General features: G+C 40.6%; 1 protein-coding gene across 3 annotated transcripts in view; it reads left to right on the plus strand.

Annotated features, from left to right (window-relative positions):
• Nucleotides 1-26154, plus strand: part of LOC148034588 (ATP binding microtubule motor family protein) — a 198626-nt gene that overhangs the window by 104080 nt on the left and 68392 nt on the right. The gene's annotated exons all lie outside the window — the stretch shown is intronic.

Raw genomic sequence — 26154 nt, forward strand, 5'->3', positions numbered from 1 at the left:
GGGGGAGGCCTTACATGTAGGATAAATAGTAACTGAAGAATATCCTTCTCGTAGCATAATTAGAGCAACTGAAAAGCAGTGTAACACATGTTACGCACTACCAAATTCGAACAGAAGCTATCCAAATAGCTGCACGACAGTGGGGACTGCTGCTGGAAGAGTGCAGAACTAACGATGGGATTAATCATTATCAAGCTTGATCTGCATGATTATGTAGACTGGATGTGCAGTCTATAAATAGGCCAAAGACAATGAACTCACTGACAGATTTTTGAACGGAAGAGTGGGGACTGCTGCTGGAAGAGTGCAGAACTAATAATTGGATTAATTATTATCAAGCTTGATCTGCATGATTATGTAGACTGGATGTGCAGTCTATAAATAGGCCAAAGACAATGAACTCACTGACAGATTTTTGACTGAAATAATCTGGTCTGACCACTAGATATCATAAGTTTGGTGCGATTAAACTTAGTCTGGTCCAACTAGGCATAAGGCCTCTGTCTGACAGGCAGTTAACACTGCAGGCTGTCACGTGGCAGGGTACTGTGTCAGTGTCCAAAGAAACATGGCCCTTGCTGACATGTTGTGGACCTGCTGCTCTTTCCTTCTGCCTGTTCCTGTTTTGGATGTTGTGCTAAGCTTAGGTTGGGTAAAATGAGTCTTTTGATCACATTCCATTAAATAACTTCAGCCATGCTGAGGTGCACATTTCCACCTGAGAAATGCGTCATGTTGGGTTTGCATTATAATGTTGTGTACTGATATTGGAGCAACCACAAACATTGGTACTACAATACTGAATGCTGGGTCCTTATCTGAAACGTAGAACCAACATCCTAAAGCCTGGAGGACTGCATAGAATCCTCTCATCTGAAACATACCTAAATGTACACTATTCGCAGGTGTTTTTCAATGTTTCCATTGAGCAATCCCTTTCTTGAGTACTCCCTTTTTTAAGTCTATATGACATAAATGATAATATGAGTCTATGATTGTTCAAATGTTGACATCATCATTCATGGCATATTGTAGTCTTTTATATCCTGTTCCGAATCTTGATCTTGAAAGTTTTGGAAACTCATGGATTGTGAATTCAGTTGTTTCCTACGTTTCGAAAATGTGCAGATGCTTCTAACATTTCCTACTCGTAGGAAACATGTTTCTTGACAACTATGATCAAGAAGGTGCTTCTCCAAGAAAGTTTTGTGAGATTTGTTGCTGAGAACCATGTTGTATTGCTTTTGGACCAAAATGTATCTTAGGTTATGAAGATAGTCACAAGTGATCGGGTTGAGGATGTGGACAATGGCGCCATTTTGGTGGGGTGCCATTGTTAATGTGATAGGTAAGATTTCTATCATAGCTTTCTTTTCTGTTGATTGAGCCTCAGATAATATTGTAATTTAGGTGTGTTTTCCACAAAAAGACAAGATAGATGGATTCAGTCCTTTGGCCTACACAAGAAAGCTTCTTCAAAGATTATGGTGGATCTAGGAGAGTAGGTTTGGAGGATGATTTTGATAGGATAATTTTGATGTGTAGGATCGGATCACAGTCTATAGCCTCTTCTTATTGACATGCAAGGACATAGTTGTTAGCTTTAGGCCTAGAAAGATATTCCTCTTCCTATGTTTATTAGGCCATAGGTGCTTAGCAATTGTACATCCCTTGGGTATGGTAGACTCCCATTTGCATGTGTTTGATGTGGTAAGGTTAAGGAGATGTAGATATATTGCCTATGGGATTGTCTCATAGCTGAAGAGGTATATGAAAGGGCCTTTATGATGGCCTTTCACGACACAACATGGACGATGGTTGCAACTTCTTGCTCAAGCTTGGATCATAGACAGAGGCCTAGCATGTTGATATGAGTATTTCTAGGGGAGCCACTTCCTATTGAGAAACCCTTCACTCGTAGTTTTGCATTCCGTGTTTTGCATTTAGGGCTGTGTTTTGCGTTTTGCGATGGACAGCCCCAAAAAGGGGTTGGGTGCCATCCTAGACATTTGACGCCCTCCCTCCAAGTGTCACCCTAGATAGTCTGTTGCTTATTTATAGACTGCCTCTATCACTCATTCAACATAGCTGATTCATTCAATCCGTCACCTCTTTTCTCCAGCCTCTCCACTGCCCTCACATCCCTTGAGGAGGACATTGCAGTTCGTGGTTCATGGTTGTCTTCATCATCTTCCTTGTGCTACGACACCCTTGTTTCCTTGTATTACATTCACTCCATGATTCAGAACTTCATCATTCCATTCATTAGAGTTTCTTCTCTTCTCTTCTCCGTGTTCGCCGAGTTCACTCCGTGTTCCTTTCCACAAATCCTATTGTCTCGTTGGTACGTCATCTTTTGACATGGAATCAGAGCTGGATCTGCTCAAACAGTGGCAAAGATCCTCCACTCTAGTGAAGGCAAAGATCGGTGGCTGATTCAACATCTACTTCTCTTCTTCTTCTGTTGCATCAACATCCTAATTGGAGGCTGCCTCCTCTTGCGTTTGTTGTTTTGCAATCTACGTTCAAGGTTGGTGTTGTCACCTCCACCTCCGAAACTGTTGGTGGCTCCTACCACCTGGTGGCAGCTGTTCTCTGTTGCTGGCAGCCTAGTCAGACTGTTGGCGGTTTCTCCCATCTGTTGTTGGCGGCTCAACTAGACTGCTGGCGGCTGTTCTCTGCTGCTGTTGGCGGCTCAGCTAGAGATTGCTGACAGCTCCTCCCAGTCTGTTGGCTCCTCCCAGCTTTTGGTGGTTGTTTGTTGCTTGTGGTTGAGCCAGATTGCTGGCGCTTGTTCTCTGTAACTCGGCCGCTCAACTTGTTTTGCTGGCGGCTATTCTCTCAACCCGATAACTCCACCATATTGTTGTACCCTGTGTTTTTCTACTGGTTGCAATCTCTTACTACTGGTAGCATCCCCCTCCCACTGGTAGTTCACTTCTAGCCCTTCCACTACCCTCCCACCCCTTGAGGCGAACATTGCAAATTTGTGCTTTGCACTGCCCTCACACCCCTTGAGGTGGACATTGTAGTTCATGGTTCGTGGCTGAGCCCTTCCTTGTTTAGCAAGGCACACTGATACCAATGGCTTCTTTACAATAGATGACCAATCTACTGGGTGCTCCTATTGTTACATCACCGGACACACCACCAATGGTTGCAGACTTTTACCTTTGCTCCCCATCTCCCCTGTGTATATGCGTCTTCCACCCGCCACTACCTTTGCCACCTCTCCTTTCTAGGCCACACAGATTGTTTTGCATTGGCTATCAAAGTACTGTGCTCAAGCCAATAAGATGTATCCTATGCGCACTAAGTCCTTTCGAGCACATGGAGGATCGATTGGCACTACGACCTCTTGGAGATCGTCGCAATGCCATTGGTAGTCTTCTCCCACATGTTTTCGGGTAAAGTGGCTACCATGGCCAGCGATTTTGTAGTCCGCTCCATCGAGAGACAGTGATTGATTGATACCGTCTCCTCGTCAGTCTGCTCCTTTGAGAGACAATGAGTGCTCAACTCTTTTCTCTTCTTCGGATTCCCAGTCGACTCCATTGAGACGCCGCGACTCTTGCCCACTCATTGCTTGGTCTGAGCCCCACCCTTCACCCTTGCCTACTCAGGTTCGAGAGGCTACGTCTGGGAGTTCTTCACCACCCCAGATTCATTCTTCAGCATGACTGGTGACACTTTATCCTCAGACATTTGGGAGTCCGTGATCCATGAGTTTTTGGATTTTCTATCTACCTCAGAGGGGGATTCAAAGGGGGATGATCTTTCTTTGCCCTCCAAGGGGGCATCTACAAAGGGGGATTCTATTTCTCCAGTTTAAAAGGCAGTGCCCACCCATTGCTCAACCCTTCGCACACCCTAGCGGAGGCCTTTTACCTTCTTCTTCTATCCTTGGATGGGGTGGCTTCCTTCCAGCTGTCATCTCACCTATTGATTCCCATGATCTCAAGGATCTTCCTAGATCGGGGCCTTGAAGGTTTAGCTGCGACTTGGTGATGAGGCCTTCTTATTCCTTCTTGCATGGATATGCGGAGCTACTGGCTTCTCTGCCGAGGTTGAGTTTTGGGTTCTCCAGTTCACTATGTCTACTGTTTTTCATTGTAGGTTCCCTTTCGGGTGGAAATCTTGGATCTTAGGGATCCTCTACATCTTCTTCTTGCTCTTCTTCTTGCCTTGGTCACTTGGTCAACATGGAGCCAACTCTTGAGATCGAGCACGTGCATATCCTTATGTTTCTTGGTACCACACAAAGTCTGACATTCCTTCTATGCATTGCATGTTTTCATCATCTTTGTACTAGGTTGCTTGGGCAAGTGAACAATTTATCCACGAGAGACACTGTCCAAGTGTGTAATATTTCCGCTCGAAATATTAAGTCAATCTTAAACCCCGCACACACCCGCAATAAGGCACCCCAAAGTGATTTCCCACATCGTAAAATGTTGGCAGTTAAATGCTTACCCTACGAGCACGATAATAATCTCCATCTGCGTTGTGCAAATAAGGCCAAGGTTAAAACCCGCAAGCCGCACGAGAACACCCCTTACGGAAAGAGAAATGGATAAATGATTAAAGTAATGCAAATTTTTTTATTATTTACCCCCTCCCCTTAGCCGATGCATGGCGGGGGAGAGGAGTGTGAGAGGGAGGTGAGTAGTCCATGAGAGGTGGAGTGCATGGGGGAGGGAGAAGTCATGCAAGTATGCCATAGGGGTGGCTATCCCCCCCCCCTCAAAGGCTATATAACCTTCCCCTTAAGCTTGGGGAGAGGCACGAAAGAGAGAGAAGATAGAGGTTGTGGTGCTGTTGCTACTGCCGCCTTGCGCTGTGCTGGCCGCCACCGTGAAGATCGGTAGGCTGCCGTTGCTGCCGGCATCATCGTCATAATCTCCCCCCTTTCGTCGTCAATCTCCTCTCCTCCAAATAATTAACCCCTAGACACATCCCCCCCCTCCACGTCATTCAGTTAAGAAGCAGAAGCTTCTTGGAAGCTTCTAAAGTTAGGCTCCCATCAGCCTCGTTTTCACGTGCCTCCCCGGTTTCAGACACTGGACTCATAAGTCCCAACTCCTACGTGAGGAAAGAAGTATCGGCCTAATAGGAAGTTCGTAGATCACATAAAGGCGAGGACAAATCGCAGAGTTCAAGTCCACTACATCAACGATGGCTTTGAAGCGAAAGACGCAAGGCGTACACGCGGAAGCCTCGAACCCAAGTTTACACGTGGACATCGCAGCGAGTCCTCCTACCCAGGTTCTTAGAAGTTAAATTCCTCATAAACGGAATGCATTGGGCACGTTTAAATTTCATGAGGAAGTTATGAAGATAAACTACTCATTCGTCTTACGAGTTTTAGTTGCATGTTGCCCTTTGCTTACATTTCCAGAGTGACAACCCCAATTGCATAGGTTAAAAGGATGAAAAATTGTTTTAAATGCATCCTTGTCTTCCTCGCATGAAAGAACAAGCGCATAATGCATCTAGGCAATGATTTCCTAGATATGATTCGTAAGAAATAATCACTAAACATCCGCTAGAATATTGTCCAAAGTAGTTGCATTGCATGGAAATGAAACCATGAACTTACCTGTTGCATGCGAAGATGCTTGCATTTTAAAGACGGATTAAGGCCGTAGAACGGATTAAGTCAGCATAAGTATTATGACATTCGTCATACATGAACTTCATTTATCGAAGTTGTATCTAGAAAAAGTTGCATGTCACATATTCGTCATGCATGAACTTCATTTATCGAAGTTGTATCTAGAAAAGGTTGCATGTCACATATTCGTCATGCATGAACTTCATTTATCCAAGCTGTATCTAGAAAAGGTTGCATGCCATATTAAAGCCTGAAATTCAATTGCATTAAACAAAAGGTAGTAGGCATAGCTCCTTGATGTAAATCTATGTAGGTTTTATGCAAGTTATCCCCCAAATTGTCAATCATCATGATTTTTGCAAGGAAAAGAAATGGTCATTGCAAACCTTATAGTTACATAGAAGTAATGAATCGCATATTTGGACATAATGTGATGTCTTGCAACTATTTACACATTTTAGAACAAATTTAGCATCTCTAAGAAAAGATCGTTTCTTGTCGCAAGACAAGTAGACCGATTTAGCTAAATCACTTGTAATGACATAACCCACATGGAATTCTTAAAAGCATAAGTAGTTAGTACAATGAACACCTCAAAGTGCTAGCTAGGGTTTAGTACGTTAAAAATTCTGCCTAGTATCGCACTTGGGATTCCAAGTCAAGACTTTTGATCCCAAAGGTCCTACCCATGTTCACGGAACGTTAGGGTTAGCTAAACACCCATGCAACAACAATCTAGGGATTTACCCTAAGGATCGATCGACCTAGTACTAAAACTCCGATTGAGTTTAGAAACCCTAGGTCTGAACGTTGTCGGCCTAGTATGATTAGGGTTGGGTTGGGTAAGAAGACATCCCAAACCCTACATCTTGACCAAACATATTTCTTAACCAAGAAACGTCGTTTGATGGAAAAAATGATCTCGTAAGTCAGATGTGACTCCTATATAACAAGTTGCAATGTCGCATGGTTTTGTGTTAAACCACAAAGTAGAGTTGCCACTCCTTAGAACAAGGTTGGCAGGTTCTAGCGCAAGTCTAACTTGCAAAAGGATGAGTAGTCATCGTGCTATATCACCCTTCTTGGGCTAATTTGCGAAGTTACGGGAAGTTATGTATTGCCTAGCAAGCAAAGGATCAATCAAGATGGAGTGACAAAGTTGCCCAGGATTTACTATCTTAACTTAAAGAACCTAAGGTGTTGGTTAATTTAGGTTAATAGGGTATAAATCCTAAACCATGGATAAAAGGGTTAACAAGCAACGAAACCCTTGGGGATCTTGCCAAGTCGCAATTGATCCCGGATCCGATGCTGGACGTATTCGGAGAAGAGGATTCACACCTTAGCAGTTGGCCAAATAAACGACCACTGGATTGATTGTGTTTGTACAGTTTAGGAGCACTGTTTGTATTGCTTTGCTCAAGGAACTAAAGATGGAAAGATAATTCATACTTTAGATTGAAGGCCTGGACGGAGAGGCAGCATCAGTTACCCTTGATTGTCTGCGTGACCCTAACCAAGGAGGTTGTTAGCCGTGCCGGGAACGTGGACCGAACTCGCCGCGAGAGGTCTCTCCATTGGGCGCTACTTGGAGCAGGAGGATGCTTGGGTGCCGGGGGGGCTCTGGCCGTAAATCCCTTGCCTTTCGGATCCTGCATAAGAGGCCGACGTGACTCGGGATTGGATCTCTAGGCTCGCATACTAGTCTACGGGTGGAAAGTTGGATTAGTAATCCGTGAGGATTGCTGGATTGTCTTTGGGCGGATTATGGATTGCATTCGGGCAGATTATGGATTAGCCTACGGGCTGGATTATATGAGGTATTTCAAAGATAAATAAGATCAATTGTTGAAAATGAACTTGCTTGATATTATTTTTTTGAGTGGAACCGGTGCTAAGATTACGTAAAGGAACCGGTGACTAATTGGCTAATTAAGGAAGTTGTTTTATGCATGTCAAACTAAATGTGGTAGTTAATTAGATAACTAAAGCAACCCTGAGAAAAGTGCGGTGGATGTGGCCATGGGTCCGTCCTACGGATGGGTGGTCCCGGTTGGTCATGAACTTTTCTCGAAAGGAAGTTGACAGCAAGGTAACGATGACTTAGAATCTAGGATACTAGAGTCGCGATTTATGCTATTTTAGGGGAACGGAATGGGACTATGCCTTATGGGCAGAGAGGTTGAGCTTTGCATCCCTCTCGTTTGCCATTCTCCTTAAACCAAGTGCAGCATGAATCCACTTCGACCTTGACGTTTCTGCGTAAAGTAGTTCGCCTGGGGTTCGATGCTAGCTGCCGTTCTAGGAATTTGACCACTAGGAAAAACCCTAATTCAGGTCGGTTCGAATGCTTCCGCTTCGTGGTAGACTCGGGAAGACCTAGATTGCAAACCCCGTGACATTCCGTGGGAGTATCGGGCGGGGCTTTCTGGACTCTCTTCCGGATGGGCTACTAAGACGTGTCCTACGAGCGAACAGGTGGACACGTTACAAAGTGGCATTTGCTGCATAAGCATTCTTCAGTGTGTAGAATTCCATCTCGACCTCACTCTTCTCATCTCCTTTTTGGGCTTGAGAGGGGGTGTTGAGAAACCCTTCACCCGCACTTTTGCGTTCTGCGTTTTACATTTAGGGTTGTGTTTTGTGTTTAGGGTTTCACATTTTGCGTTTATGGTTTCACAATGGACAACACCCAAAAAGGGGTTGGGTGTCCACAGTGGGGCGCCAGCCTTTACAGCTGATGCCCTCCCTCCCGGTGCCACCCTAGACAGTCTCTTGCCTATTTATATGCTGCCTCTGTTACTCATTCAACACGACCTATTCATTCAATCTGTCACCTCTTCTCCATGTTTGCCGAGTTCACTCCATGTTCCTCCCTGCAAACCGTACTGTCTCGCTGGTATGCAATCTTTTGACACTTTCTTCTTATTGTTGACCAACATTTGGGTAGGATCTCTACTCTAGATTACTCGCAAGCACAATGGACTCAGAGAAACCATCATAGATGGGAGCGGATTGCTAGTATTGTTGCATAAGACATTTGGATTGCGAGGTGCAACCATACTATAGACCTTTGGGATGTCTCTACCACTCAGATTGTTTCCAAGGTTTGGATAAAGGATCATTTATACTTTTGGAGGGAGATGGGAGAGGTTGCAAGGTGGATTTGAGAGGAGGACGAGGAGAGATCCTTTCTTTTGGACATGAGTCTCCAATACCTTCTTTCACCTAGCCCCATAGATGGTTTGGCATTATAGGCCACTAGATTGGTTGTTCACACAACCATTGTATTTACAACTCGGGCACTCTCTACAAGGTGTTGTGTGCTTTGTATTTTACCTCATAGGGATTTTTTGTGAGGTGTTATTAATAGGAGTTTTCTTGTCGTTGAAAAAATGACGAACATAATCTTTAAGAAGACATGCCTTTCGATGCATACAAACTTAATTTACTTGGTTTGATGGGCAAAATAGGAAAAAGCAAGCATGGGAACTAGTCAAATTTAGGCCTTGACTAGGGATGTCCAAAAGCAAGAGATAAATGTGAATAAATATTTGAGCAAAGATATAGAACTCAAAGTGTATGACAAGAAAACTGAATAGTAGAGCTCCAGATCAAGACAATTCAGCGTGGTGAATAAATGAATGAGTCAAATTATATGCTATATATGATCCAATGGGCGTCTCATGGACAGGGGATGAGGTGAGCAAGAGGAGTTCGAGACACTGATGTTAGCAGAAAGAGAATGGATCAAAACACGAATCTACGCCGTGCTGGAACAGGTTGCCTAGCTGAGGAGTAGCACTAGACAGCTGCATGAGATGGAGGAAATGATGGCGAAGGAAGCTCTCAAAATCAGGTTGCTAGGCTGAAAGGACAGTCTAGACAGGAAGGGCAGCACTCCATGCAGTTCCATGAACTGATATGTCCAGGTTGATCATGAAGATTGCGGATTCAAGCTTCTTCTATGCATTTGTGCTTGCAGTCCATATCTTGATAGAGATAGTACTCTCATCACTACGCTCTAAATCTTAGGTAAACATGTACTTTGGATTGAGGAGCCATTAGGCTCAATTTGAGGGCTGCAATAGCCATTTTGGCATTGTTTAGGTAGCCATTAGCAGATGGGATTGATGCAAAACAGATTGGGTTTGGTTGCTCAAAAAGAGATTTTGCTACATGGTTGTGATGTGTGTAAGCATAGGACCTGCTTGAGGAAGGGGCAGCTTCTCAATCATATGCAAGGGTTTGGCTTGCTGTAAGATGGTGTTTTAAGCAAAGGCCTGAAGCAAAGCCTTCGAAGTGGGGGCCTTGCAGCATGGGGTTCATCATTTCTATGATGTACACATGTTAATGGAAGGAAAGGACTGTCTCATGTTATACATATATGAAATTCATATTGCATGCCAAGAGACAAAAGGCATGGTTCTTCTTTCTCACTGGGGATTCAAAAGCAGTCTAGATGCAATTGCTTGATGATTAAGTACATACTGGAGCACATAAACCTTGGCGTTGACATACTATGAGTTTGCAAGAAAAAACGATGCATGTTTGGAATTTAAGCTCCTTGCTTTCATGACTATAAATTTGAACAAAGGTCTAAAGGCTCATCAAACAACACTTTATTATCCTCTCATCACTTTCAACCACTCAACCACTCTCCCGGTCAATGAACATATCATTTATTTTCTTTTGGGGTTTTGAAAGGCCGGGCATTTGCCTTATTTCCAAGACAAATTGGTTGTGGTAAGGGCCAGATCTTACATCTTTTAAGTCTTGTTCACATTGGCATTAATGGATGATATTTGTTAGCCTTTGTGATTGACTTTAGCATCGACCATTTGTCAACTTGGAGTTATATTTTTGTTGTATCGTGTTGGTGTTGTAAGGATGATGCTAGTTGTATTGGTATTGTAAAGGTAGTTTGTATGCCTTTGGTTTCAAATGGCTACTTAATGCTTATAAAATAGCCAAAATAATATCGAAAAAATGCAAAAAAATCATTTGCTTTTAGGAGTGCTAGAACATTAGATTTGCATTAGTTTGGGGCTGATTTGCTCTTGATTTAGCCGTTGTTGAGCTTTGTGGGATACTCATATGGTAGTTGGTTGGTCTCTCGTGATCTTGCAATTTGGCAAGTCTTGATATTTTAGTATGTAGGACGTGTTACAATCATTATGGCTTCTTCGCCCAATTTTGAAAATGCATTATCTAAAATTGAAAAATTAGATTGCACCAAATTTTCCAACAAAAAAGAGCAAATCTATAATGCATTCGTTTAGAAGAAATAAGTAAAGCGAATCGAATGCAATGGTGTTAAGTGTGAGGGCATAGATGTAGATGTATGGAAGAAATGGATGAATTCGTGTGTTCGACTATCATGTTGATACTCTCAAAGTTTGTACTCTGATGTAAAAGATGTGGTATGTGGTGTATGGAAGAACCTTGGTGACTTGTATGAGAAAGAATGTATCGATTTGTATGCTTATCAGTTTAACAAACTAATTAATCTCTGCATGGAGAAGGGGGCTTCCATATTTAAGCATGACAGTGAGTTTAATATTATTTTCATGATTTAGTTAAAGCTATGTTTTTGATTGTCACCTTGCCTAAGAGTTGGCACACTTTTGGGATAGCCATTAGTAACTTTGTAGTTGGAGGTGGTCTTATGAGGGCTAATGTTCAAATGGGTTTGCTCACTCAAGGAGTTGAATAGAAAGAATAAAGCAAGGTCAAAGAACTCTATACACTCATTGTGCGAGGAAGGTAAAATGTCAGAGGAAACTTTTATGAGAGAGGTAAGTCGCGAGTCTCATAGCAAGAAGGATATAGAATGCTTCTTTTGTAATAAGAAATGATACATAAAGAAGAATTGCTATAAGTGGTATAATGAGCAAAAGGACAAAAAGCATAATGAGGATGATGGCAAAAAGAAAGAGAAATGCAAGGAAATGATATAAGCGATTAATACATATAGTAGTGATGATAGAGATGTCTTATATGTTTTCTCTTTTGGTGATGCATTCTTGGTTATGAGGGATAATGGCATGTTATATAATTGACATTTTGACTTGAGAGTGTAATTCCATGGCATTGTGCATAGAGAGTGATTCACTACTTATGATGTTGGGAGATGAGGCATCTAGTCTTTCTCCTTGAAGAGGTTGATCTCATTCATCAATAATCACAACAAAAAATTAAAGCATATAAAATGAAATGCGCAACGCTCCACTTAATCTTGGATAATGGATAGCCTGTTGGTCCCAAAATCGGTGTCCCTTGCGATATTCCTATATTCTTTATTATGAAGAGATGGAGTATATTGGTATTCTTTAATCTCCTTAGCTTATCTAAGTGCCTATTGTTATCATAAATAACTAAAAAGCCTTCAAACCAATTTTACCCTTGTTTTGCATGGGGATTGGCCTTCAATTGTGCTCCTTGGGTGATGAATTCAGCCTCAAACGTTTGTTGGCTAAATGGCCCTTGAAATCTCTTGAAATTGCTCCAATTTTTGTTGTAAATTAGGATTTACAATTGAGATCCATCAAAATCTCCACATCCATGGTTGAACCTGTTGGAAATTATCGACGAAGAGTGAGAAAACGTTGGGAGATGAGAGAGAATACTGTAGAGAGAGAAATTTTAGAGTTTTACCTTGAGGAAATCTTTAACAATTGCTGCTTGTTCTGAAGGCATTTGCTATTGTCACTTGCTATCTTAGAGTCCAGAATGGGCCGTCTCCATTCCAAAAACATGTTGCTAGTTGCCTAGTAGCCTTTCCACGTTGTGATCCACTGTTGTAGGCTCTTTTGGATAGTTTGCTAGCTTGTCGAAGGTTTGTTGGTGGCTGGAAATGATAGGTCCATTGTTGTAGCAGCAATGGTGGTCTTTTCTCTCTCCCTCTTAGCTTCCACAAGGTTGGAATGACCCTCTCTCAGTTTCCCAAAGCCTTTTTTCCACTTTCATGGGTAAGTTTTGCCAACTGGCAACTTTTCAAATCCAATTTTCAGCATTATCCAACTTTATTTAAATAAATTTTAGAATATTAATTGAAGAATTATTTGTGGCTTAAAAAATATTTAGATTGGCCAACGATGGAATTGGCTAGACGAATTTATTTATAGTAGCAAAGAAATATGTTTCTTTGCATAGAAAACATAGGTTTAAAGAGAAAACGTATTGGACAAACCTCAAACCTCGATCGTCGACCCCTTTATCACTCATGCTTAGTTGGTCTCTTTTTGCTTAAGAGAGAGTTTATCAAAGGTTTAAAATCCTCTTTCACTAGTTTAAAACTAGAAAAAAGGAGTGTATAAAAAGACTCACGTTTTTAATTAAACTCCCTCTTGAAAAAAAGTTATGAAACACGTTTTGACATTTTGTTTTTAAACATCATTGGCTGCTATGAATTTATCCTCAGTGAACTTGAGCACTTATTAGGCTTGGAACTAACATTATTTGATTAATTAATGCTAACTTTGTAGTGTTGCCACTGACAGTTTTGACTAATTAAATATTCTAAGCCAAATTGCGATACTAGTTACTATCTTGTGCTTGTGAGGTATAACTTGTTATAACTTTTTCCTTTGACAATACTTGATATCTTGGGGTCCTACATCCCAAATTGTGAAATAACTAAGTTGCACCTCACATTTGCAAGCCATATTTGCACATTTGGTTGACTCTTTAATCAAATGCTGAGCAAAGCAGCAACATTTCACACGCTTGTGATGGACCCCCCCTTGAAATCCTAGCCATCGTGTTGGATTGCATTGCAATGTGTCAGCGCAAAAAAATTATTGCACTAGAATTTTCCGAAAGGCATCATAGTCAAGACAACATTGGCCATTGTTGCTTAAGCATGCTAATGCCAATGACTTATTGAAAATCTCAATTGGCATAACTATAACATAAGACTCACAGAAACTGCAAAATTGTTGCAAAAAACCCATAGAATACATCTCTCACTAAGATATCTGAACAATTTTGGCTAAACAATGATAGCAAAGTTGAAACTCAACATAATGTGTGATTGAACTTTTCATGGCATTTGTTAAGTGTATTGCTATTTAGAATATGAGTTGAATACCATTGACAATGGATGATCATTGAAAACTAGCAAGTGATAATCGCTCTTTGATGACCATGCACCATAGAAACAGGGAACGACAGTTTTGGCTTGTAGGAACGGCCTAATGTGTTCAAACCCTCCAAGGAGGTGACATGGCTAGGAAATATTCCCTACCGTTCCGTGCCGTTCCCCCTGCCGTTCTTTGCTTGGAACGGTTGTTCTAGGCTTGCTAACCAAAAATTGACATTTTTTCTAGTTTTTCCTTCTTGCTTGTGTTACACTCCTTCTACCACATGTTCATCCATCTCCATTGTCTAACATGCACACACTAATCTTTGTGTGTGTCTTTTTCTCCCTCTCAAGTTGAAGATTCAAAGTGTCAAGCCAAGCTACAAGCCAATCACAAGTCCATGCAAAGGTCAAATTTGATGCACTATCCAACTCTTGCAAATCACAATCAAATTTCAGCCCTATCCTCAATTCCAAGGTAATCATCCATTTATTTTCTCTAATTTCAAGGGAAATTGGGATAATTGGGGCATTTGGGGCAATTCAGGGCAATTTGGAGCTATGGGGGTAATTGAGTCAATTTTGGGACATTTGGGTCAATTTGGAGCATTGAGGGGTATTGGGGCAATTAGAGGGACATTTGGGGCATTTGGGAATTTGTGGCATTTTTGGGGCATTGAGAGCAATTCGGGGCATTTAAGGCAATTTGGGCGATTTATAGCATTGGAGGGACTATTGGGGCAATTTGGGTTATGCAGGGCATATTCGGGGCACTTAAGATATGTGCCGTTCCCCTCTTTCCCATTCCTTGACCTTGGACATTCCCCCCGTTTCAGGGGGTCCCATTTCCCTTCCCATTTCCCATTCCAGGTAACTATGCCATACATTGATGGAAACTTACGCAAATGTATAGTTTCAGAGTTGTAGTGAAAACAATACCGATTTATGTATATCCTAGATTCACTATAGATGAGAGCTGTCCTTATTGAAGGAGTGAAAGCACTCGATTTAGCCTTTTCTAGCCTTCACCTTTGTCATTTTAGTTCCTTACGATTTTCCTTTGATGAAACTTTCCCTTACTTTGTTTCTGTAGTATAATTCTATGGCTTCTGAGCAACATGAATGTAGACTTTGATTAAAAAAATATCCCCTTGAGCATCATGCAATGCTCTAGACCTCTTCTCTCTTGAACCAAACTGAGCCCAATCCATAGTCGGCTTTAACTCAAAAGCCTCGAAGTAAAGCTATAACAACTAAGGATGGTCTGTCAAGTCATCCTTTTCCATTGATGACTTGAAAGCTGTCTTATGAGCATCCTCTGGTCTAATGCAAATCTGGTAATACCCAATTTTTAAATCAATATGGCTGAATATGATTGCCCCTTGTAATCTATCCATAACAACATTGAACTGAGGGATTGGGAGTTAATTTCTTATCATGATTTTTTTCATAGCATGATAGTCAATGCACATAGTGACATAGGCCATGACCCATCCTATTTTTGAAGAAAAAGCACTGGAGAACAAAAGGGAGATGAGCTCAGCTGAATTAGCCTTTTTTATAACAGCTCATTCACTTGAATCATCTCCTCTTGTTGGGTTGCACGAATGTATAGGGTGGCTTATTAGGAGGGCTACTTCTAGGGATAAGGTCTATGGCATGATCTTCGGGTCTCTGAGGTAATATTTGCCTTGGAAGTGACTAAGAAATCTTAGTGAAAATGAAGCATGTTGAAAGATGCTTTTCATTAATTTAGAAATAGCAATAGGCGATACAATATGGACAGATTCCCCTTTCAATTTCATATCTAGGTATGGGCCTTGCCCTCATGTTAAATAGTGATCATCTTAGCATGTGTATCAAGTGCTCCATGTGCACAATGGCACGAAGACATATGAAGCAAGACATGATACATCACAATCATTGAGTGGAGCAATGAAAACCTCTTTGTTGTTGAGATATCCCTAAATGTGCAAGTGAAGCTTTCCAATGAGTGGTGTGAAAGGCTTTGTATGGCCTTGCATGCCATAACAACTTTTCCCATGGGTCCCATTTGATCCTCTTTGAGGTATAGATGGCTTGCCATGTTTGTAGAGATAAAGTTGGCTTGTGCTTCATTATCAAAGAAGATTAATGCATGCTGTTCTTTGATTTGCCCCATGCTTTGCATAACTCAGTAGTACCATCCTCGGGTTGATCACTAATGACATGAAACACGAAATCAATTGATTTTTTGGGCTTCTTTCCGTTTGGATCTCCCTCATTTTTTGATTTTTTCAAGCTTGTTGGCTACTTGGATAGTCCTTAGCCATGTGACCCTCCTGTTCACAAACAAAGCATTTATTTGTAGCCCTTAATTCCTTACATTATGCAATTGTTTCCCAACCCTTTACTTGTGGTTTTGGTCTCTTTTTAGCTTCATTTTCAGATCGTCCCCTTCTCTCAGCCCTTGAAAACATCTTATTCGGATTTCCATTTGTATCTTGAAAAGACAAACCTTTCACATGCAGCAATGCATTTGTACTAGTTGTTTCTATGAGCAGAGACATGCTAGTCCTTAGATATGGTTTATGTGATGCAAAAATCTGTGATGCCTTTAGGCAGTCCACATGCATACTTTCTACTTTGCTGATGAAGATGAATTGGACGATAAGAAGTTACTAGTGACAGGGCATCCCAAGACTTCTTATTCTACTACTTAACATTCTTGTTTTGCATTGTATGAAACTTATTCCAAGTTGTCATTCTATCCACCTCAAATGTTCTAGTTAAAGCTTCTTATTATATGGCATAATTAGTAGGGATGAACTAGTGATAATACCCAAAATTGATTGTGATTACTAGTGAAATGATTCCAATCAGGGCCAAAATTTCAAATTGTAGCTTGCTAGTGTACATTATTTTGTCTTGATGCAAGCTTATTGTGGGCTTTGTAAACCATGCATTAATTGTGGTATATCCTAAGGAGTCCTACCATACATTCTCGCTTGTATGGATGCTTGACTATCCAAAATGTGTTGGATTGGCACTACTAAGATAGCCTTGAATTTGCGTATCCAATCCCATTGGTATCTATTGCTTTTGCTCATTATTATTCGTTGGTGCAGCTTTAGGCTGTAGTGGTTGCTCTTTGGAAGCTTCTTGCCGTCCCAATGCCTTCAAAGGTGACATCTTCTCGTTGCCCTTGCTATCCTTTTTTGGAGGGTTTGAGAGTCTCTCAAACTATGGATCTTTGGCTAGTTAAGCAAATATGTGAGCTGTTGCCTTCAACGAAGCCTTTAATTGGTTTTTATATTCTTCACTTCCTTGTTGGTCATCCACATTATATGGACTAGGAGACACATGTTTCTTGGTCTAGAAGCACATATTCTTTTCTTCCTTGTTGGTCACTCACATCATATTATGACTTGTTTCTCGGTTTGGAACCACATTTTCTTCTTGCAGTCCATACTGTAAGTATGTTCCAAGATTAGGCATTGCATTTTCCCCTCCATTATGTGCATTTCTAGAATGAGATGTACCATTAGTAGTTGATCCCATCTCATTGTAAGGAGCCATTCTTGCTGTGTAAATGCCTAGGTGAACACAATTTCAGCACTAGAGAAAAGCTTTTGACCTTCAGTTAGATGCCTTTAGCCCACCAAGTTAAAGGAATTGATGATATCCCAACAATGGAATCATGAAACCAGCCTTCCTTCTCACAAAGGCTAGTAATAACCTTATTAGTTGATAATTATTGCAAGTAATTAAAGCAAATAAAGTGAAATGCACAATTCACCACTTAATCTTTGGCAATAGGTAGTGTATTGGCTCCAAAATTGGTGCCCCTTGTGGTATTTTCTAATCCTTGATTACAAATTGATTGAATACATAGAGATTCCTCCTTTGCTTATCCAAGTGCCTCTTACTATCATAAATGACCAACAAGCCTTGAAACCAAATCTCCCCTTAGTTTGTATGGGGATTGACTTTCAATTGTGCTCCTTGGGGTAATGAATTCGGCCTAAAATGTTTGTTGGTTGAATGGCCACTTGAATCTCTTGAAATTGCCTCAATTTCAGTGATTGAGATTCAAGTCTCTAGGCCTTCAATTTTAGAGCGCAATTTTTGAATTGGTTGTCATGACTTAATTTTTGCTCTAAATTAGGGTTTATAACACAGATCCGTTTAAATCTCCACCTTCCATGGTTAAATTTGTTGGAAATTCTTAAGGAAGAGTGAGAATAGGCTAGGAGATGAGAGAGAATTTGGTATAGAGAGAAATTTTAGAGTTTCATCATAAGAAAGTCTTCAAATTAGTTTTGGCTTTGTTCTCAAGGGCGTTTGTTGCTGTCTCTGACTACTTGGGAGTCCATAATGGTTTGTCTCTAGTCCGAGAAGCTGTTGTCAGCTACCAAGCACCTCTCTTAGTTTCTCACCTATTGATGTAGGCTCTTATGGGCAATTGGCCAGCTTGTAGAGGATCTCCTAATGGTTGGAAATGACATGTCTACTGTTGCAGCAACAATGGTAGCCTTGTGTGTGTGTGTGCGCGCGCGCGCGCGTGTGCGCGTGTGTGCGTGTGTGCGTACATGCTTGCACTAGGTTGAAATGACTTTCCCTCAACCTTCCATAACCTTTTCCTTACTTGCATGGGCAAGTTTTGCGAAATGGCATCTTCCAAATCTATTTTCCAGCATTATTCAACTTGATTAAACTAGTTTCTTGAATATTAATTTAGGAATTACATATGGCTCAGAAAAATAATTAGAGTAGCGAATGACCAAATTGGCTAGGTTAATCTATTACTCAAGTAAACTGGAGCACTCATTAGCCTTGGAATGGACATTAATTAACTTATTAATGGCAATTCTTTAGTGTCATCATTGATAGTTATGGCTAAATAAATGCTCTAGGTTCAATTTTGGTACCAAGTATCATGTAGAACTTGTGAGGTATAACTTGCTACAAGTACCTTACATCTTTTTCTAGTGGCACCAACTAATATTTCAGGGTTTTAAGTCTCATATTGTGAAATACCTAAGTTTCATCTCACATGTACAAGTCATGTTTGCACATTTGATAATCAAATGCTAAACAAAGCGTCAAGATTTTATGTCATCATGACATATGGTCTTTGGGGTATGCTAGAATTAAGTGTATGAAACACCGGTTTTGAACTTTCAAAAATGCCACATCCTAAACGTCTGGGGACTTTTGTAATCATCATTTATCATGGATTTATTTAACACGTTGACATTATGGGTATTGACATTGATTGCTGGATTTTTGTTTTGAGTTGTGATCCATGATGATTGCATATATTGATGGCTCGTTTTACAACTAAAATTGATGTTGGGCAAGGATAGTGAACCATGATGCATGCAAATATTGATGCTATGTTGAATGTTCATTTGCATTGCATTAAATCATGAGTAATGTCAATCTGTGTTTTCTATGTCACATGGGTCATACAGTATATGTATATAAAACTAGGTCAAACGGGTCATATAGTCAGATCTTCAAACCACGAGTAACAACAATTTTAGAAATGTCATGTCTTTTCTTCCCGTAATCTAGATGGTCGTTGACAAAAACTACGACACATTGCTTTCATATCTTCAAACCAAAATCATGTCTTTTCTTCACATAATTTAGATGGTGGTTTCAAAATCTATGAGATGGCCTTCTTGATTGAACACTACACTCATACAATCATTACAAGCATCCGCTTCTATCACAAATATTTTAACCACATCTAGAATAAAAAAAATAGGTTTAGAAGTGAGGGCTGATTTCAGCTTAGTGAAGGCTGTCTTCTCTTTCTCCCACCATTGGAAGGAGCTTTTATTCTTTAGAAGGTCTCAAAGAGAAGCCACATGTGTAAAAATGCATTGATCAAGATCTCATTTTCTAAAAGTAGTTGTGTAGAACAATCTCTAGTTGTTGGCAATGCTCCTCTTTATTATTTCTAAACACAAGAATAACATTAGGAAGCATTGATATATTCTGGATCATCCTTAAAGATGTGTTCAATCATTCAATTGAAGATGGATGGTGGAATGGTTAATCCAAAGGCAACCACATGTTTTCAGCCCTTGTATCAATTGCTTCAACATGCAGTTCTTAGACTTTTAGCTGCCCTCAACTTTAGAAAATAACGGAATATTTGAAAGACCTATTTAGCAGTGGTGGGTGGATGAGACGAAGCCTTGCCATTTTGTTCTCTTGTTCTTCTTGTTCAAAAGATGGATGGCACACTCATGATGTGCATTGATTATCAAGTGATCAACAAAATCATTGCGAAGAATTAGTTTTCTATTCCCAAAATTGATGACACTTTGAATCATCAAGGAGATCTAAAGCTTTTCAACTAAATTGATTTGAAGAATTGTCTTCACTAGATTAAGGAAATACCACAAGATATATACAAAACAACTTTTCATACTTGAAAACTCATAATGGTAAAGTACTACTAGTGTTGGGGTGAGAATCGAGCCAAAGCTCTCAAACTTTTCTAGTATGCTCTACCAATCAATGCAAGGCCTGAAAACAAGCAACCTTATAATTGTAAGCATTGCTATTGTTGGATTGCGGATCCAATTATAGCTTTGGTATCTCTAGAAACACCCCATACAATGTACTATCTTAAGACTTAAAATATTTTCCTACTTTTGTCACTAGAAATTGTAATGAAATGGAAGGGACAAACAGTTGGGCTGAATATGACAAATTATTCACAAATAATTTCTATCATAGGTACATAGGCAAAAAATTGTCATCTAGTCTTCTCCAAAAGTTTGACAAAAGGATCTAAGATACTCTACTAAAGAGATGGATACATAGGCCTAAGGTTGTCATTTAGTCTCCTCCCAAAAGTTTGATTAAAAAATAAGACTCTAAAATAATTTTTGCCATAGGTTTATAGGCCTAAAGTTGTCATCTAGTCTTCTCCAAAGGTTTGACAAAAAAGGATCTAAGATAATCTATCAAAGAGATGGGTATATAGGCCTAAGGTTTTCATCTAGTCTCCTGGAAAAGTTTGATAAAAAAGGATCTAAAATAGTTTTTGCCGTAGGTTTATAGGCGTAAAGTTTATTGACATGACACATAAATGTTACACGATACGTGAGAGCAATGTATACTCTTGTATTATTCAATGAAAGAAATGGTACAACATAGGCATATATGAGGACTACACCTTTGTGACACCTCATGTGTGAGGGTTCACCATTGGGTATAGGAAATCACACGTCAAGTGGAAACCAAGTAGGGCTTAGAGTCACTACTACTTCCTATTTAGGTGTTTTGGGTAGCAATGCCATGGTATAGCTACAATGCCCTTACACTCACCCCCACAAAATGGATTACTGTCCTCAATAATCTAAGGGTAGTGTTTAACTCATTTCAAGGTCTTAACACAAGTTCTTCTAACAAGGTGGTCAGTGTCTGTTGCTGAGGACTTGATGCATTGGCGGGGTCTTAACGCAGCCTTTTCTATCAAGCTGGTCAATGTTTGCCGTACTACAACTTGGGGCTCTTAACATAGCTTTTCCTATTAGGCTGTCTAGTGTTTGTCCATCTAGAATTATTTTTTAAAAAAAATCCTGTTACCATGCGAGTCCACCCTTGACTCAATTACATTTGAGGAGTGAATGCTTTGCAAGCCCTATGGTAAGTTGAGTAATGACTTAAGGTACATTGGAAGTATTGTTGGGACTCTCCTTGAGCTAGGTAGCGAAGGCCTCATTGCCACATTCGTAGGCTTTTGCCTGCGAAATCCAAGTGGCTTCTTTGAGAGGGCACCGTTTGCACTTGGTGAGATACTCATAGTAACCTTTGTATTTCCAATATCAAAGGATTGCTTCTACTTTGAAGGGGACGTTGAAATGAAGTTATGGAATGTGTTGCTCCCATTGGGTGTCCAGGTAGAATTTGCGTAGAAGACGTGCATGGAATGCATTGTGGACATAGATGCTTTCTGGCAGGTCTAGCTTGTATGTGACTTCATTCAAGACCTAGGTGATCCGGTAGGGTTCATAGTAGCGATGGTTGAACTTGGGGTTCATATTCTTTGGAAGGGACATATGCTTGGAGTTGATTGGAACCATCCCTTGCGTTTCTTGTTGGCGTGTTCGGTCATGGTGATTTTGCTCTTTTCCAAACTCTGCTTGGTTGTTGCATTTCTTTCTCTCTGCTTCTTCAATAAGTCTTCGACATCTGGATCTTTTGCTTTGGCAACTCTTGAGGCTAAGGCTGTTATGACTTCTTTTCTTGTGGCTAACTCAAAGGGTAACTTGTTGCTAAATGAATTGAGTTGTTGTATTGGAACTCCAACGCATTAAGATACAAGGCCCATTCATTTTAGTCCACCTTGGCATAGCTTTTGCAATAGTCTTCAATGCTTTGGTTCACTGTTTATATTTGCTTATCTGTCTTGGGATGGAAGGATGACGAGAATCTCAATTGTGTTTCCAGTCTTAAAGAGTTTTTTCCACGTGTCACATATGACACGATGATGTCGATTTGATACAATGGCTAATGGTAGGCCATGTAACTTGAAGACATGTGTGAAGAAGAGGTGGTCTACCTCCTTGGCATTCAATGGTAGCTTGGGAAGTATAAAGTGGGCTTGTTGAGAAAAATATTCGACCACTACAAAGATGATGGTATAGCCATGGGATTCAGGGAGTTCCATAATAAAATCTATGCTGGTGATCTCTTGTGGCCAGCTAGATATCCGCATTGGTTGAAGTAAAACTGTTGGCTTGGATGGTGGTGCTTTTACTATTAGGCAGATGGGACAAGTCTTGACATAGTCTTTGACTTTCTCCTTCATGTTTGGCCAAAAGAATTTTTTTTTGGAGAGCCTTGAGTGACTTGCTTCGACCCTTATGTCCCCCTAACTTTCCATCGTGCACTTCATGTAGTATGATTTTCTTCAACTCCATATTATTGGGAAGGTACAATCTCTTGCCTAGAAACAAAATTCCCTCCTCCAGGATATACATGCCATGAGGTGTCTTTTCAGCTGTCACTTCTTCTATGATCTTGTGCATTTCTTGGTAATGTTCTAAAGCCTCTTTTACTAACTCAAGGGAGTTGCTATTGGCCACACTCAATGCCTTCAAACATGCCTTGTGACTTAGTGCATTAAGTATTTTGTTTTTGGACCCTTGCTTGTGTTTGATGTCCAAGTTGAACTTTGTCAAGAAGTCGAGCCATCTGGCTTGTTTGGCGGATAACTTGGGTTGGGATCGGAAGTATTTAAGTGATATGTTGTTTGTGAACACAACTATGTGTTTTTTCCTGTACATAGTGCTTCCATATTCTAAGGTAGTGAATTACTGCTATCATTTCCTTCTCATGTATGCTCCATCTAGTTTGTGTATGTGTGAACTTTTTGGATTTATAAGCTATGGGGTGCCCATCTTGCACAACAGTTCCCCAATGCCATAATCCAATGCATTTGAGGAGATTTCAAAGGGTTTGGTAAACTTTGACATTTTGAGTATGGGGTCTTGACTCATACATTCTTTCATCAACTCAAAAGCGGTTTGTTGCTCACTCCCTCATGTGAAATTTCCATCTCCTCTAGTTAGGTGGGATAGTGGGACGGTCATCATGTTGTAATCCTTGATGAATCTTCTATAAAATACCGTGAACCCTAGTAATTGCCAAACTTCTCTAACGGTCTTTAGTATTGGCCATTCTTCAATGTGGCTACTTTCTTGTGGTCTACTTTGATGCCTTTCTTGCCTACGGTGAACCCTAGGAATTTTAACTTCTTCACTGCAAGCTCATATTTTTCGGGTTTGGCATAAAGTTTGTGTTGTCTCAGCTTCTTAAAGACTAATCTTAGGTGTTGCTTATGTTCCTCTTAGGTTTTGTCATACACTAGGAGATCATCCATGTAGATAATGATAAATACATCTATCTCTGTTTGGAATACTCCATCCATTAAGCCACAAAAAGTACCCGGTCCGTTACTCACTCCAAACTCTAGGATGAGGCACTCGAGGCTTCCATATCGAGTACGAAAAGCTGTTTTGGAAATGTCTTCTTTAGTTATATGGATTTGGTGGTACCCGAACCTGAGGTTTATGTGGGTGAAATATTTGGCTCCATCTTGTCTATCTTATAGGACTTCAACTAAGGGCATGGGATACTTGTTCTTGATGGTGATTTTATTAAGAGCCCTATAGTCTAAATAGAATTGATGTTCCGCATCGTTCTTCTTGACAAACAAGACTAGGGCACTGCAAGGAAACTTGCTAGGTCGGATGAATCCTTGCTCTTCCAATTCATGTAATTGCTTCTTTAACTGCATGAGTTTGGTGTGATTCATGTGGTATGGGGCTCTAGTTGGTGGTAGTTCCCCTTGGGATAAGCTCAATCTTGTGGTCTACCTCTCTTTCGGGGTGTAGGCCTTTGGTAGTTCTGTTGGCATCACATTTGTATATTGCTCAAGTATTGTGTCCACTTCTTTGTTGCCAACTTGTGGTTTGGGTTTCTTGGCGACCTGCTTTACAGGTCGGATCATGCATAAATACACTATTTTTCCTTGCTTCATTGATTTCTCCACTTGTTTGGCACTGCATCTCATGATGAGGAGCCGAATATTTGTAACTTGTTGAGGCATTACTTGGATTGGTGCTCTTGGTTTGCTAGGTGCCGACTTTGCTGTTCGGCACAAAACTCTAGGCTTACTCTCCTTAATCCGCACTTTGATTGACGTCTTTCTTGGGAGTTGCATGCTTTCACACGGTAATCTTACGTCCTCTCCTTGCATATCCAGTAGCATGTCATTCACTCCTTCTCCAAACATTGCAATGATATACTTGTAATAGAACTTCGGGCCTAGAATGACTTCAAAGTCGTCCATGGAAATTACTAGAAAATTGAGCACAGCGTTTCATTTAGCTACTTCCTCTTGTACTACAAAGACTTGCTTGACTTACTTTGCTTCTCCTTATGCAAAGGTCACTATTAATCCTTTTGGGGCCTTAGACAATTTGAGTCCATGTTTTGCTGCATAATCTGATATGATCAAGTTGTGAGTGGCTCTTGTATATACCATGATTGCTTGATCCCCTTCACTCACACTTCCCTTGAGGTATAAGTGTTGTATTGCTGCTATTGGAGCCACCATTCACTGGGGACATGCACTAACTGTCCCTACTCTTGGGTGGTCTAGGCTTTCTTCAGTTTCAATGGGAATTTCTTGGATGTGCAATGGTTGTGGCTTCTCTCCTCCCCTTGTTGAGGCTGTCTTCCATGGCACATCTAGTTTGGTAGCGGGGTTCTCTGCACTTGAAACATCTAACCCTTCTGATTGAGGCTTGAGGTCTCCACCATGATGTACTTAATCCTGTAGACCCATAGGATGCACTAGGGGTTGATTTGTAGTGGTTGTTTGCCAACTGTCCAACTGCTCCTCTCGGTACAAAGGGTGACTGCAATGTGGTTGGGATTATTCCCGAGATTTGACTCTGAATCTTTGAGATGGGGTCTCTTGGGGGATTGGCTCTCGAGGTTCAAGAGTTGGTGGTAAGGTTGGTGTTGAATCTAGCTTGACTCCTTGGGGTTGTTCTTTTCCCTTCTAAGTTGACTAATCTTTTAGCATCCTCATGGCCTTTGCCAAACTAGTTGGTTCTTGCCTTTCAATGTCTCTCTTGGCCTACTCTTGCATGCTGAATAGAAATACATGTAACTTTGTATCTATGCCCATGTCGGATTATTGCAACATCAATTGTCTATACTTGCTAAGATAGTTCTTGATCTTTCATTGTGTTTACTTGAGATTTCTCTACTCATCTCGAACTTTGAATTTTCCCATCTTTTGGAATGAAGCAGTCTTCGAGTTTCTCTTAAAGTTTTTCCCATGAAAAGACAGTGCGTCCTTGCTCTTCTCCGTATAGGTATCAACAACTAGCAACGTTCTCTTTTAAGTAGATGGTTGCTACTTATCTCTTTTTTGTCTTCAGTGATTCTAGCATACTTTAAGTATCTATCTATCTGTGCAATCCATTTCTGCAAAATTAACCTGTCTCTCTTTCCCTTGTAGCTGGTGGGTTGGGCATTTTAAACTTGCCATAGTCATCTTTTGAACTCACTTCTCTCTTTCTCCTTATTGTTTTGTCTCTTGTATTTCTTCTTGTCCTTCTTCTTGCTTCCTACTTCATCTTTCTTGTGCTTGTCTTTCTTTGTATCATGGGCTCTCCTTGACGTTTCCTCACTAGCTAACTTATCTGCCAATGTATCCATCACTTGTATTTATAACTCATGAATTATCTATGATCTAAAGAGCAGTGAAGATTGACATCAAGAACAATAGAACAAGAATCAAGATGCATAATAAGTGAAATGAAGATACAATGATATATGTAACTATGTCATGTGAATAATCTGTCAAAACTCCAAAGTCTAGTGAGCATTGAGCACCATGTACTAGTCTCTAGACTCTAGTAACTATTGA

This window comes from Lygodium microphyllum, chromosome 6, assembly GCF_053477565.2.
Source record: "Lygodium microphyllum isolate KBCC chromosome 6, Lygodium_microphyllum_v1.1.10, whole genome shotgun sequence".
NCBI lineage: Eukaryota > Viridiplantae > Streptophyta > Polypodiopsida > Schizaeales > Lygodiaceae > Lygodium > Lygodium microphyllum.